The sequence below is a fragment of the Amborella trichopoda genome, chromosome 1 (assembly GCF_054954075.1).
Source record: "Amborella trichopoda isolate Santa Cruz 75 chromosome 1, AtrichopodaSantaCruz75HAP2 v2.0, whole genome shotgun sequence".
In the NCBI taxonomy this organism is placed as follows: domain Eukaryota; kingdom Viridiplantae; phylum Streptophyta; class Magnoliopsida; order Amborellales; family Amborellaceae; genus Amborella; species Amborella trichopoda.
The window spans coordinates 30649199-30662893 of NC_142336.1; the positions used below are offsets into that span (position 1 = coordinate 30649199).

General features: G+C 37.5%; 1 long non-coding RNA gene across 4 annotated transcripts in view; it reads right to left on the bottom strand.

Moving 5' to 3' along the window:
• LOC110007525 (uncharacterized) overlaps positions 1–13695 on the bottom strand; it is a 37535-nt gene that overhangs the window by 14038 nt on the left and 9802 nt on the right. For 2 of the 4 annotated variants that reach the window (XR_016052183.1, XR_016052186.1), the window contains exon 2: positions 9110–9345. This is a non-coding gene — a long non-coding RNA (uncharacterized LOC110007525). Of the gene's footprint in view, positions 1–773; positions 1424–9109; positions 9346–11899; positions 12575–13695 lie in introns of those variants that run through there. The other 2 variants (XR_016052192.1, XR_016052198.1) reach the window with 2 other exon arrangements.

Sequence of the window (13695 nt, forward strand, 5' to 3'; positions counted from 1 at the left end):
TTTTGTAACTCATTATCTAGACCGTCCATTTTCATATGTTTATAGAGCTACTTAATTTTAACCATTTTTGGAGTTTAAAATTTTATAATTAGATATGAAAATAGATTTTGAGAAAATCCTAAGAATTTTTTAAACCAAAATTACATGTTATGATAAAATTTGGAAGTGCGCCTTAATTGGATGGTTTAAGGTTGCAACCTTATAGAAACCACACCCTAGTTGCAACCTTGTTAGTTTAGAATATTTTTTTACATACCTTTTTATGTTCTGCCTCCAACCAAATGGTGAACCTCCAAACAAATGGTGAACCCCCATCCACAACTACAAAGAAAAAGCCAAACACACTCTCTCTACCTTTCCTCTTTAAGAATTAACACATCCCCTCTCTCTTTCATCTTTTTATTTCCATGATTTGAAATTCTCTCTGGACTTGGTGGACATCTCTCTCTACAAAAAGATGTCTTTAAAAGATTTGACATTCCTCTTTGCCTTAAGCTCATCTCTCTCTTACGGATCCTCTTTCCTTGTTGCCCCAAGACCTAGCTTCTCTCTCTCTCCCAGTGTTTCAAAAAGTGCTTGGCGGGTACTAGGTGGCTTGGGAGGTCTAGGCCGCCCAATGCCTAGGCAGGCGCCCAAAACCTGGGCGGCCCAGTTGAATCCAAATAAGGATTCTGCAGTGCAGTTATGTCAGTATCAGTTATATGTATTGCAGTACATAATTCAAATATACTATATATTAGTATTTAGCACACACTCCATAAGCATAACCATAATCCATAAGTCGGTTCATACTCCATATCCAATTAAAACTTAAAATTTACAACCAACCAAATTATCAAACCAAGTTATCAAATAGTATCACACCAGTACTGCAGTACACCATCATAAAGAAGAAGACAAAATTGAATTATGAAACTATGAAAGTAATGCTTGAAGACTCGAAAGAATCTTGAATAGTTCAATACACAATAAGTTTAATAATTATTCAACAATCAACATTCATCATTCATTCATTATCAAAAAATCTTGGGTCAGCTGCATTGGCATCATATCCATCGGAGTCGACGGAGTCGTCACCCTCCTCGACATATTGGTCATCCCCGTCCTCCTCCGTCTCTTCTGAATCAGCCTCTTCTTCCTCCTCTTCCTCCATCCTTGTTCTCTATACAGAAGATCTAGTGGCCCTAGGAGGGTCAGCTGATGTCCCTGAAGCATCCATGACCATATCCCATGTCAATCCTTCTTGCCCCTCAACCTCATCATCATCAACTAACCACTCCATAGCATGGTCCATATTTTTTTATCTGATGGGGTCTCTCTTTTCTCTCTTAGCAAACCTGTGCTTCAAGAATTGATAGTACTTGACATATACTAGGTCATTGTGCCTCTTTGATTCAAGCCTGTTCTTTTTCTTCGTATGAATCTAACAAAATCAAATAAAACTAATTAAAATCTAATATCTTCATGTATTATTCACAAAATTATACAAATTATCCCTACGGCCTTGCCCCTTCAAAAGTACTCCAATTGCGCTCACAACCAGATGAAGAAGTGGTTAGATTTAAGATTCGAATGGCCAACGTTTGTAAATTTGGAGAACTACACCTATGTTGGCTCCACCAATGGGTTGCAAAGATATAAAATAAAATCATAAATAAATAATATAATTACTTGATTACTTGAACTTGATGAAGATGAACTTAAGAATATTATCAATATCTGGATTACTTTTGGTCATTTGCCTCATTGCCATTGGACTCCCAAAAGACTTTAATGAGCACTTATAATTTATCAGCTCATCAGCACATATAATATCTTGCATATCAGGATCAAGGACTAGCACCTCTACACACTTATTAAATCCATTCATAATTGCATCATTTGTTTGTATATCCTTGTCAATATAAAAAAAAGCTAGGTTCAAATAATGACCAGTTGCATGGAATGGCAGATGTAGCTGTCTATCCCACTTATCATCAATAATCTCCTAAACAGGCTTGTAGCGGGTTTCTTCATCATTGAAATTTTGGGCTATCTCTCTTTTGCATTTTTTCATAGCATCATATATGTAGCCCATAGAAGGCTTGTCACTATCAACCATGCGAAGGACTTTGACAAGAGGAAAAAATACCTTAAGAGTGCCCTTTACCCCTCTCCAAAAAGCCTTAGAAAGTATAATATCTCTCACCTTCTTCCCAACCTAATCCTTAGACCACTTGCATGCTCTCCACTCATTTGAGATAAACATTTGCCTCAACCGCACTCTCCTCAAATGTATGCTATATAGGCATAAGTACCAGGTCGCAAATCTTGTGACCCCAAGCCTCACAATCTCTTTTTTCTTTGTAAAGGTACGCATCATGCTGAGAGTGAGATGGTGGCTATAAATGAAATTTGTAACTAACTTGGCCTTTTTCACTACACCTGATATCTTAATTAAACCACCAAAGGCCTCAAGCATGAGGTCTATACAATGTGTTGCACATGGTGTCCAAAAGATTCTAGGATAAGCTATGTGCAATAAATTAGATGCAGCAACATTAGAAACAACAATGTCTGTGACAACCTGTACAACAAGATGCTCCCCAACCTCCTTGATTACCTTCTCTCTCACTTGAAATATGTAATGGGCATCATGGATATGATCAGAGGCATCAATAGAACTCAAAAAGACAGTCCCTGCAGGACAATTCACAAGCAAATTCAACTGACTTCTTCTCTTCCTATCACTCCAAGCATCAGTCATAATAAAACCCCATACTGAGCCCATGCATCCTTCTTAAGTTCTACAGCTTCCAGTGTTTAAAAATGCGGCCGCATCGCCGCATCGCCGGCCGCATCATGCGGGATGCGCTCGCATCCGCATCATGCAGGATGCGCCCGCATCCACATCGCAAACTGGCGCATATGCGCTTTTGACAGATGCGGCCGCATTAGGCTGCATCATGGCTGCATCGCTCGCATCACGCTGCATCTGTTTTCTACGAAAAAAATTATCGATTTTGCCGCTCGAGGATGGGCAAAATGGTCTTTTTGAACTTCCAAAGTTTAGGAAAATTGTTTGGGGGGTTATTATACTCCCTAAACGAAGATTTCCAGCCACTTTTGTGGCGTTTTTGCATCAAATAGAGGGAAAAAAAAAATTAGACGAAACATTTTTTTTCATCCAAATCTTGGATTTGGCGGTTGTTCGATACTTGGATGTTCATTTGATGCCTTTGATTGTTGATTTGGGGATGTTAAGGTGAATTTGTGATAAGAAATTGGGGGTTTCAGAGGCCGTGAAGAAATCGAGCACTACTTCACAAAGTCGGTAACTTTTTATTCCTTGTTGTACAATAATACTGTTATACTTATTTTGAGGCAATGTCTTCTTCCCAATCTTCTAGTAACAAGGATCCGGCTTTGAAATATGCTAAACTAAAAAATCCGAAAGATAGAAATTGTGTGATATGCTTGTTCTGTGGAAATACTTATATTTTTTGACAAAAAGAGCATTTCGCCGGGATTTCTGGGAATGTAAGAGCATGCCCACAAGCTACAGATGATATAAAAAAGGAGACTAGAGAATATTTGGATAGATTGAAAAAAGATAAAAGAAAAAAAAAAAAAAAGAGAAAGGAATTACTTAATGCTATGCAATTATTTCATGATGTTTATGATAATGATGAAGATGATGATATGTCTGAAGTTGCTATGAGGCAAAGGGGTACTCATACTCCAACCTCAAGAGAGAGGGTTATAAATATTGATGGTAGTGCTGAGAGAAGAACACCTCTCTCTATGGGGCCAATGGATTCTTTTTTCACCCTTAACCTCGAAATTGTGGTTCAGGAGAGATAGAAAAAAAGAAAACAAACCACAATTGAAAATAAATAAAAGAAAGAACAAAGGAAGTCGGTATGTAAGTGGATTGACATGGCCGGCATTCCTTTTAATACTATAACTCTAGATAGTTTTGCATGTATGGTCCAGGCAATTGGGCAATATGGCCCAAGACTTATTCCTCCATCACTACATGAGGTTAAGGAGCCCTTGTTGAAGGATGTTGCATTTGATGTGAATAAAATTTTGATTTCTCAAAAAGAAGGGTGGGAGAAATATGGGGCCACTATTATATGTGATGGTTGGTCCGATGGGAAATCAAGGGCATTCATTAATTTTTTAGTTAACTGCCCAACAGGTACTTTTTTTGTTAAGTCTATTGATGCATCAGACAAGTCACATGATGATACATACTTATGTGGCTTGTGGATGAGATTGTCGATTTTGTTGGGGAGCTAAATGTGGTACAAATTATCACTGACACAATGGTGCCAACTATGCTACAGCTGGGCATTTCTTGACTTTGAAATGAAGCATATGCTTTGGACTCCTTGCACAACTCATTGTGATAATCTTATGCTTAAGGAAATGGGCACAACATCTTTATTTAGTGGGGTGATTTCAAGAGCTATGTTTGTTGTTGGATTTATTTACAATCACACCAAAGTCCTAAGCATGATGAGGTCTTTTACGAAGAAGAGAGAATTAGTGAGACCGGGTATCACTAGATTTGCCACGTCATTTCTCACTCTTCGAAGCCTAGCCAAACAAAAAAGTGCCTTGAGGACCATGTTTGTTTCAGAGCAATGGAGTCAAAGCAAATGGTCAACGCATAAGGATGGGAGAAAGGCTGAAAAATTATTTTGAATACATCTTTTTGGAATCAAATAATTCTTGCATTGGAGGTGGCTCGCCCTTTAGTGAGAGTGCTTCGACTGGTTGATGGTGATGCGAAGCTCACCATGGACTACATACATGAGGCAATGATTGGGGCAAGAATTGAAATAAAAGATGTTTTAAAGGATGATGAAAATATGTGTAAGGCTATACTTGAAATTATTGATAGGAGATGGGATACCCAGTTTCACAAGCACCTCCATTCAGCCGGTTATTTTTTAAACCCATCTCTTCACTACAAGCACCCATCCATGAGTAAGATCGGGTAATAAATGGTGGGTTCTTATATGTGCTGGAGAGGTTAGTGTCAGAAAAAGATATCCAGGAAGAGATCCAGAGCCATGAATTGATTAAGTTCAAGTTAGCTTTGGAAAACTTTGGAGAGATATTGCCACTCGAAATAGGGACACTACCGATCCAAGTAAAGGCCAAAAGCCCAAAAATAATCTTTCTTGTCTCTTACTTTATGTATAGTTCCATTGTTTATTTTATACCCTTAATTTTTAACTATATTCTAAACTATAAAATATTATACAGCTGCATGGTGGGCAATATATGGAAGCGAGACACCAAATCTACAATGTCCCACTATTCGAGTGTTGAATCTCACATGTAGCTCATCTGGTTGTGAGCGCAATTGGAGTGCATTTGAGCATGTAAGTCCCTTACTCCTTATTCCTTAATCCTTATTTCTTGAATTTCAATTTTCTAATCTAAAATCTAATTTATCTGATTTCAAATTTCTACCACAACTCTATACAAAGAAAAGAAATAGGTTGGAGCAGAAAAAGTTGAATGATTTGGTTTATGTGCGGTATAACGAGCGGCTAAGGGAGAGGTATGAAAATCGCACGAAGCTCAACCCTATTCAATTATATGAAGCTGATGGTGATTCCATAAGTGAGTGGACAATGGATCCAAGACAAGAGCGTGTGTTTGCAGAAGAGGATCTTACATGGCTTGATGTCAAGCTAATAACAGGGGCTAATGAAGAAGATCGACCTAACACTGGAGCATAAAGGAGTAGAGGAGCTGTTGGGTTTAGTCACACTCGCACATTAGCTTCAGATGTCGAGGAGGAAGAAGCTGACTCAAAGGAGACCAATGAAGAAGAATACATAGAGGTCGTCGAGGATGAAATTGATGATGCGCATGACGACTCTCAAAATGACTTGTCTGATTGATATTTGAAAAAATGAAGTTTAAATTTCAAAATTGACTCTCAAAATGGATGATTGTATTAAGTTATTAACTATTAACTCTTCTTGAGCTTGACTTTTGGTTTGTATTTTGTAATATCACTATTTTGTGCTTATGGTTGTACTTATGATTGTTGATGGTTGTGCTTATAGTTGTTCTTATGATTGTTGATTGTTGAATGCTTTATGAAGCTGGTTTCAAGTTTCTAATTTCTATCAGGGGATAGTAGATAACTAGATACAAAATCTCCGAAAGCTAATAGTTTTGAAGTTAATCATTAAACTAAAATACCTACTATCACATATATCACCTTCATATTTTTTTCTATGAATTAACTTATTTTTTTAGATTTTTTAGAATTGTTTTACATTTATTGACCGCATCATCGCGATGCACCCGCATCGGGGCCGCATCGACCCCCCCACCGCATCAGGGCCGCATCCCGCATTTTAAAACACTGACAGCTTCCTTTGTGGCACTCACTGCCTTTTTTAAAAAAGGCTTTGAAAGCTCATATGGGGTTGGGGGTTTCATCCCAGGGCCAAATTGGCCAACTGCCTCTATCGCAGCATAAAAGCTGCTTAAGCGAGCGGTATTGAAAAGAATGCCCGCCTCATAAAACCATGTAGCAAGATAATACGCAGCTTTATCTCTCTCTTCCTTCTTGATTCTATTTTCAATGGTGGTTTGTTTTTTTGTTTTCTCTCCTGCAACCGCAGGGTCAGGCCGAGGTAAAAAACTTTCCTTAAAGCCTCTAACCCGAGGCTTCTTAGTCCCAAAACCAGAAGCAATTACAACTCCCTTCCCTTTTCTCTTAATAATGGATTGCTCAACCTCTTGACATCCCTCCCTTTCCTCATCACTATCATCATCATCAAAATTGACCCGAACCCCAGATCTAATCTCTGCTATAGAGGCAAATCTCTCATCTTTTTTCATTTTTACCATGTTAAAAAAATTGTTTATTTCCTCCTTAACAGCATCAGGAGTCTTTTTACAAGGGGCAACATCCTTCCTGATACCGACAAGATGTTTCTTGAACTGGTTTATGCCCCCTTTTGTACCCTTTTCACAAAACTTGCATCTTATACAATTTTTATCATTAGAATTTGGGTTATAGCCATATTTCCAACCGGATCACCACTCCTATTAGATCCCGAAGAAGACATCTAAAAAATAATGCAAATTACTAAAAGAATAGAAAAAATCACTTACTTTGAGTTTGACTGCTCAATTTTCAAACTTCCACCTCAAAGATGCTTTTTAAATACTCAAAATCTTCTATTTTTGTTAACTTTGAGAAAGCCTTCGATCTTAAAAAATTCACCAAAAACTAAATTTTTGGGGGCTTTCTCTCTCTAAAATTGGCTCCAACAAGTTTTAGGGTCCAAATGAATCTAAAACCCTAATTTTTTTGCCCTTAAAAATAAAAAAAATTGATCAAAACTGCCCCTACCGAAATCAATTTCCGCCCTTGGACGAGGCGCAAGAGCTGGGCGTTGGCAGCCCACCTAGGCGGGTTCCGTACCGCCTAGGTGGCCGCACAAGGATCGATCGCCTAGATTGGCCGCCTCGGCCTGAGCGATGCGCCCAAGCCTTTCGGACCGCCTAGGCCCTAGGCGGTTCGCTTTTGGAATCATTGTTCTCCAGACTTAATTGATCCTATCCAATGAGCAAAAATTCGACCATCCAGTCGCCTAGGCGGCATTTTTTGAAAAACGTCTAGTGGTGGACTAGGCGGCCTGTCCTAGGCCGCTTTTGTTAGGCGGCAGTGTAAAAGGTAGGCGCTGCCATGAAAATATGATAATTAATTCATAATTATTAATTTATTATTTCATAATTATTAATTTATTGGTAATTATAGATTATTAATTTATCGAACATGCTTTTTGCATGTGATAATAATTATTAGTTTATTGATAAACTAAAAAAATAGTATTAATTCCTAAGTATTAATTTATCAAAAATGCTTTTTGCATTTAACAACAATTATTAATTTATTGGTAAACCAAAAGATAGTATTAATCCGTAATTATTAATTTATCAAATGCTTTTTGCACGTGATAATAATTATTAATTTATTGGTAAGCCAAAAAAATAACATTAATATGTAATTGTTAAATTATCGAAAATTCTTTTTGCATATAACAATAATTTTTAATTTATTGATAAACCAAAAAATAGTATTAATTCATAATTATTATTATATAATATATGCAATAAAATAGGGTGCGGTGTGGGGGATCAAACTTTCAAAAAAAGACAGCACCAGCCGCCTTTGGGTCTGGGTGCCCGCCTAGGTGGCTCAGAGCCCAAACTGCCTAAGCGGATGCCTACGCCTTTTTGAACATTGATCCTATCCTTTTTTGCTAGCACCTCTCACTCTCTCTTGCCTAAAGGTTAAAAAGAATCACTTTCATTCATACCACGATATGGCTGGCGGTTAAAAGAGTGTTATGTTGCTCTTGTACCTCCTATTATCTTATAGATGGTAATTTAAGATTTTTAATAACAATTGTATTTCATTTCCTTGATTTGACTATCAAAATAAAAAGAAAAAGATAGAAAAGACCACGGTTCTAAAATTGTCGACCATAACCAATTAAAGAAAAATAAATTATGTATCATAAATAGAGCTACAAATCAAGGCGTTTGTAATGAACACATTGATTTTTCCTAAAGTTTCAATGTTATAAAGTCCTAGCACCAAAACCCATTCTCTCAAAGTTCAGGCTTTTTTGGGTTTCATACAACCCCATGGAAGGACATTTAGTTAAAAAATTTAGCCAAAATAGCAAGCAACGATCCCGCATAGAAACTTTACAAAAAGCAACATAGGACAAGGTTTTCATTGAGAACCCACCCCCTCCAAGTGACTCAAATAATTCCTCAATGAACCTAGATTGAATGCATATGTAGACAAGCACAAAAGCTCACACAAATACAAATTAAACATGCATGCATCTTTGTACGCACAAAAGCAACAACAGAATTTATCAGACAAAATAATGTATGGTTCTCGCAAATAAGAATAAAAGCTTAAACATTGTAGCACTAACATGGTGAAAAGTGAGAATGAAATTTAAAATATCGACATTAAATTTCAGATCCTAGGCATTGGTATTCTATCTAAAACGCAATTACATTTTCATTTCACTAAACTTTTAATAGGATTAAGGACACCTGCCATGCATGTAGAGGTGTTGGCTCCCGTCAGCAATATAGCTTAGCTAGGAACCTTTCAATAGACTTCAAGGCATTCTCTTCTGCCTCATCTTGAGTTGTTCCAGATGATGCTAATATCTTCTTTCCAATCTTAAAAGAATGATCACCACCTTCGATGACATGGAGCTCATTGGGACACTTCATCTTCTTGCAGATTGTAGTAAGCTTATCCAAAGGGCATAGTACATCTTTACTACCCTTAAGAAAGTCAATACATGAGAAATATAACAAAAAAATATTAAGCAACCAGAGTAAAATGTATTACCTTTAGTTAATGACCAGTCAAGAACAGTTGTTCTTCAAGGTAAAATTGCACGAATCAACAATAAACACATGATCATTCAAGCAAAACAACAAGCAAACAATAAAAGAGATTGGCATGTCCTCAAGATTAACTTGAACCCACCAAGTCATTAAAGTTTCCAAAAGCTTGAAAGAGACTTGACGAGTCATCCAAACTCCACTAAGCCTATAATGTTTGTTTACGTTATTTCGTTAATGGGGCACTGGACTAGGCCCCAAGTCAAAGCAAAGCAGGAAAATGATTTTACTCAAGTAAATCCTAAACCTAAGATGTAAAATTACAAATTTTACCAAGTAAATTGGTTTTAAGATGTTGTATATTGTTAACTTCAAACATTGAACTGGCAAAATGATGTGTTGCTTTGTAACCTTATATACATTTTGCCAGCAGTTAGCTTACCTATATTCCAAGCGAGTTTGAACCAATCACATTACTCCGAGATAGAGCCAGGGGTTAGGAGTGACATTGCAAGACTACATCCAAAAGGATGGATAGGTCAAAATAATGAATAAAGGAAATGTAAGTATTTAATTGAGTTATTGTGTTGTTATTCTAATCATTGAATAGCATACCATTGAGTACTACTTTAGTTTAAACCAACTCGGTATTTCTGAAGCACAGCAGAAATTTGAGTCTCATCTAGCCATAAGATATAGAAGGCATACAGTTCTTCTCTACAAAGAAGAAAGTGAAGAATAATAACATCCAAGAAAGTCAAGAAGAACAAGAAGATCCAAGTCCTCCGCATCCACATGAGCTTAGATCTGTATAAACCTCTCTCTCTCTCTCTCTCTCTCTCTCTCTCTCTACATATATATATATATATATATATATATATAATGAGAGGCAGATAAGACCCAGTGAATTAGCCACAAGGGAGTTAAGCCTATAAATCACGATGTCTTTCCTCGCTTATAACACCACGATTCGTCTATCTTATTATCCTCTTTTGTATTCCTCCTTCTCTTTCCCTGCCCTCTCATGGCGCCTTTCTTTGAAACTATTCCCAAGTCACGATTCACAAGGTGTGTAAACAGGAAGCATAAAATATTTAAGACATCAAGGCCTTTATATAAATTGTAGGTCGTAAAAAAATAAAGAACCTTCCTAAGTAGGGAATCCATGTCAAATCATCTATAGCTCATAGTTTAGACAAGAATTTTCATTCAGAACACTAAAATATGCTAGTGATTCATGCTCCCATTGTAAATGATCTCCAAGTGTGTCGGTGATGCTCACTCCTAATGCAGAAGAAGCTCAGTTCTAAGTTGGCGGAGGAGATTCTAGTTAAACATGGACTCATCATGTGGATAAGAAGAATCTGGATCCTACTAACCAGGGTACTAGATCCAGATTTTGCAGATCGAGATCCCTAAAATAAAATAAAATAAAAATTCCTAGAATTGAGATCCCTTGTCTCGTAGCACGGGATCGTGCTTCTAGAGCCAGAGGGAGCACCTATTTGGGAGATCCCGGTAACTATGCTCAAATCACATTATCGCCATTGCCAGGCATTCCATTTGAGTCCAGAATGGAGTCCCATCACATGGCAATTGTAATATCATCACGGATAATGGGGCGTCAGACGCGCTTTCCAAAGGGCACAACACTTGTCTCCCGTAGATTTCAAAGATATCGTGCTCCTAATGCATTTTGTGAGGGAGCTCAAGTTGTTATTCTTTTGTCTAGTAACTCATGTTTTATAAAAATTCCTTTCTACTCATGTTGCATAATGTTATCAAGAAGGACTTGCAAACAGGAAATGTGATGGCTAGTGGGAGAAAATATGGTGACCATATACACTAGAGTTTAGTCAGCCACCATGTTAGCTGAAGATTAGATGTCTTTAAAGACATTACATTCAGGTGGTGTATGTAGACTTACATAACTTGTTACCTTGTTTCATGATAGATAATAAATCTTATTTCTGTTGTGGGATGCCAAAAAGAAAACCTTACCCTAAATAATTCAGCAAAATACAATGTCTCACATTTAATGTGCTCAGTGGTGATGTATAAGGTTGGGTGCCATCTTCTTCTCTATTGGGCTCGTGTTACTACATTTTTCTTTGTGATTACAATTCATTTCCAATGTTTTTACCCAGACAAGGATCAGGATCTCAGTCTGATCCCGAGATGAGTCACATCAAATCAACTTGGCTTAGTCACAATAAACCTTGCCCAAGACTATTGAAGAAACAACACGAAATGGACAGCCTTGGCAAGTATTGCCAGGTCACTGTTCACATGGATAAAGGCTTTGTTGGCAAACAATTCAACATTAAGTTAAGATTCTTCAAACAAATGGGTGTGATTAAATTCTCTGATAGGCAATGGCATTTGGAATCAAAGATCATGCCCTCGCACCATACAAAATTATTAAGTAGCCTAGAGGAACCAGAAACATGTTAAGAAGCCTGCTCTGGCAATGATGTTTAAAGCGAGCTACCTTTATTTCTATGGACTGAGGTTGATCAGACTACAGTTTCCTATCAATTGAGTGCACCATAGGAACCCGAACATATGTCTCCCAACCAGCTGTTATACGGATATGCTATAGAGAACAGCATTTCTCATTCTTTAGTCATCATGACAAGTTTTAGACCATAGTTAGTGGAATCATCCAAGAGACGCTAGCGCTTCTAGAACATATTTCCACAGTTCTGGAGCAGGACTACGTCCCCATGTTTTTGGCAACACCTCCCTTGTCTTCTTTGGAACTCTTACCAATTCAGTTTGTGAAGGGCCACCTTTCCATTGGTGGGCTCCAATGCAGGACCTACACAATGCATCAGAAGCTAAATTTTGAATTTTGGAGAAGGGGAATAATTCATTCAAGATCTATTTCTTAAAGTTTTATATTAATTTTACAGTATAAGCACTCCCATCACACAACCTAACAAGGGAGCTCTTGGCAAGTAAAAATCCATGACTCCCATTTCCAATCCTGCTTTTACTCCCAAAAACTATGTGTCAATTATTCAATGTGCCAGAATCCCTTGGCATGCTACTTTTGATGCGAACTCTGGTCAAGGCTTCTTCATTCTACAGTGCAGGTGGGCCCGATGTTTTACTTCCTACACCCAGGAGAATCAAAACCCAATATTCCAACAGGTTGCAGTACCTAATTCAGAGGCAATAGGCAAATGTTTAATAGGTAGTGAAAGAAAGAAGAAGACAAAAGAGAATATGCGTAAGTAGAGAACAAGAGTAGCTAAATCTGCAATGGGTCGACCAAAGTAAACCTAATTGGTCTTAAACGTCCTTTTGTTCATAAATATATTGTCAACAATACAATTTGCCCATGGCATTATCAAATATTACATAGAGTACAAAATAAACAAATGTGACACATAAATGTCTTAGTTACGAGTCTGCCCCCACACGAGTCCTTAGTATGGCACGTCAAGCTGTACATTGGCAACAGCCATAGGCAGCTTTCCCTTTGGAAGTCTATATCTCCGCTTGGTCAGCCCTTTTTTAAAATGTATGCTACATGTTCAGTTGTCCCAACAAACTTTGCAACTATTTCTTTGTCTACAATTTTCTCTCTCACAAAGGGTTGATCTATCTGAATATGTTTGATCTTCCATAAAGCGCCGGCTTTTCATGGAAATGGTTTACACTTTTGAGTATCACAATATAGAATAGTGTTGTGTAATTTAAGACCAAGAACCATAGTTAGGCTCCTCACCCATGTAAGTTTAGAGGTGACCACTACCATTACCCCATACTCAGCTCCTGTGCTTGAACTTGCAATTGTCCTTTGTTTCATGCTACACCAAGTTGTTGCCCATAAACACACAATAACATGTGACAAATCTACTGGTAATTGGGTCCCCAGCCCACTCTGCTTCTGAAAAGGTAACAATCCGATACTTTTAAAGAAAGTGCCCATTATGTATCTCAATATCCTCTTGGCGGCCTCTAGATGATCTCTTCTTCAGTTATGCATGTACTAACCATAATTGTTGGAAACACCTGTGATTTCGAATCATTCTAAGAATCGACATGCATGTACTAACCATAGTGGCTGGCAAGAAGATTCCTGTTTTTAGGAATCGACATCCATACAAGTGGAATTGCAGGAAACAAGATTCCTACTTTATAGAAATCATCGATATTCGACCCAAATGAAATCAAGATCTACATATATGGAATTGAGATTTGGAATCGAGCCATATGGAACGGGATTCCTTCATATATGGAATCAAGATTCTAACATCTTTGGAATCGAATTTCTGT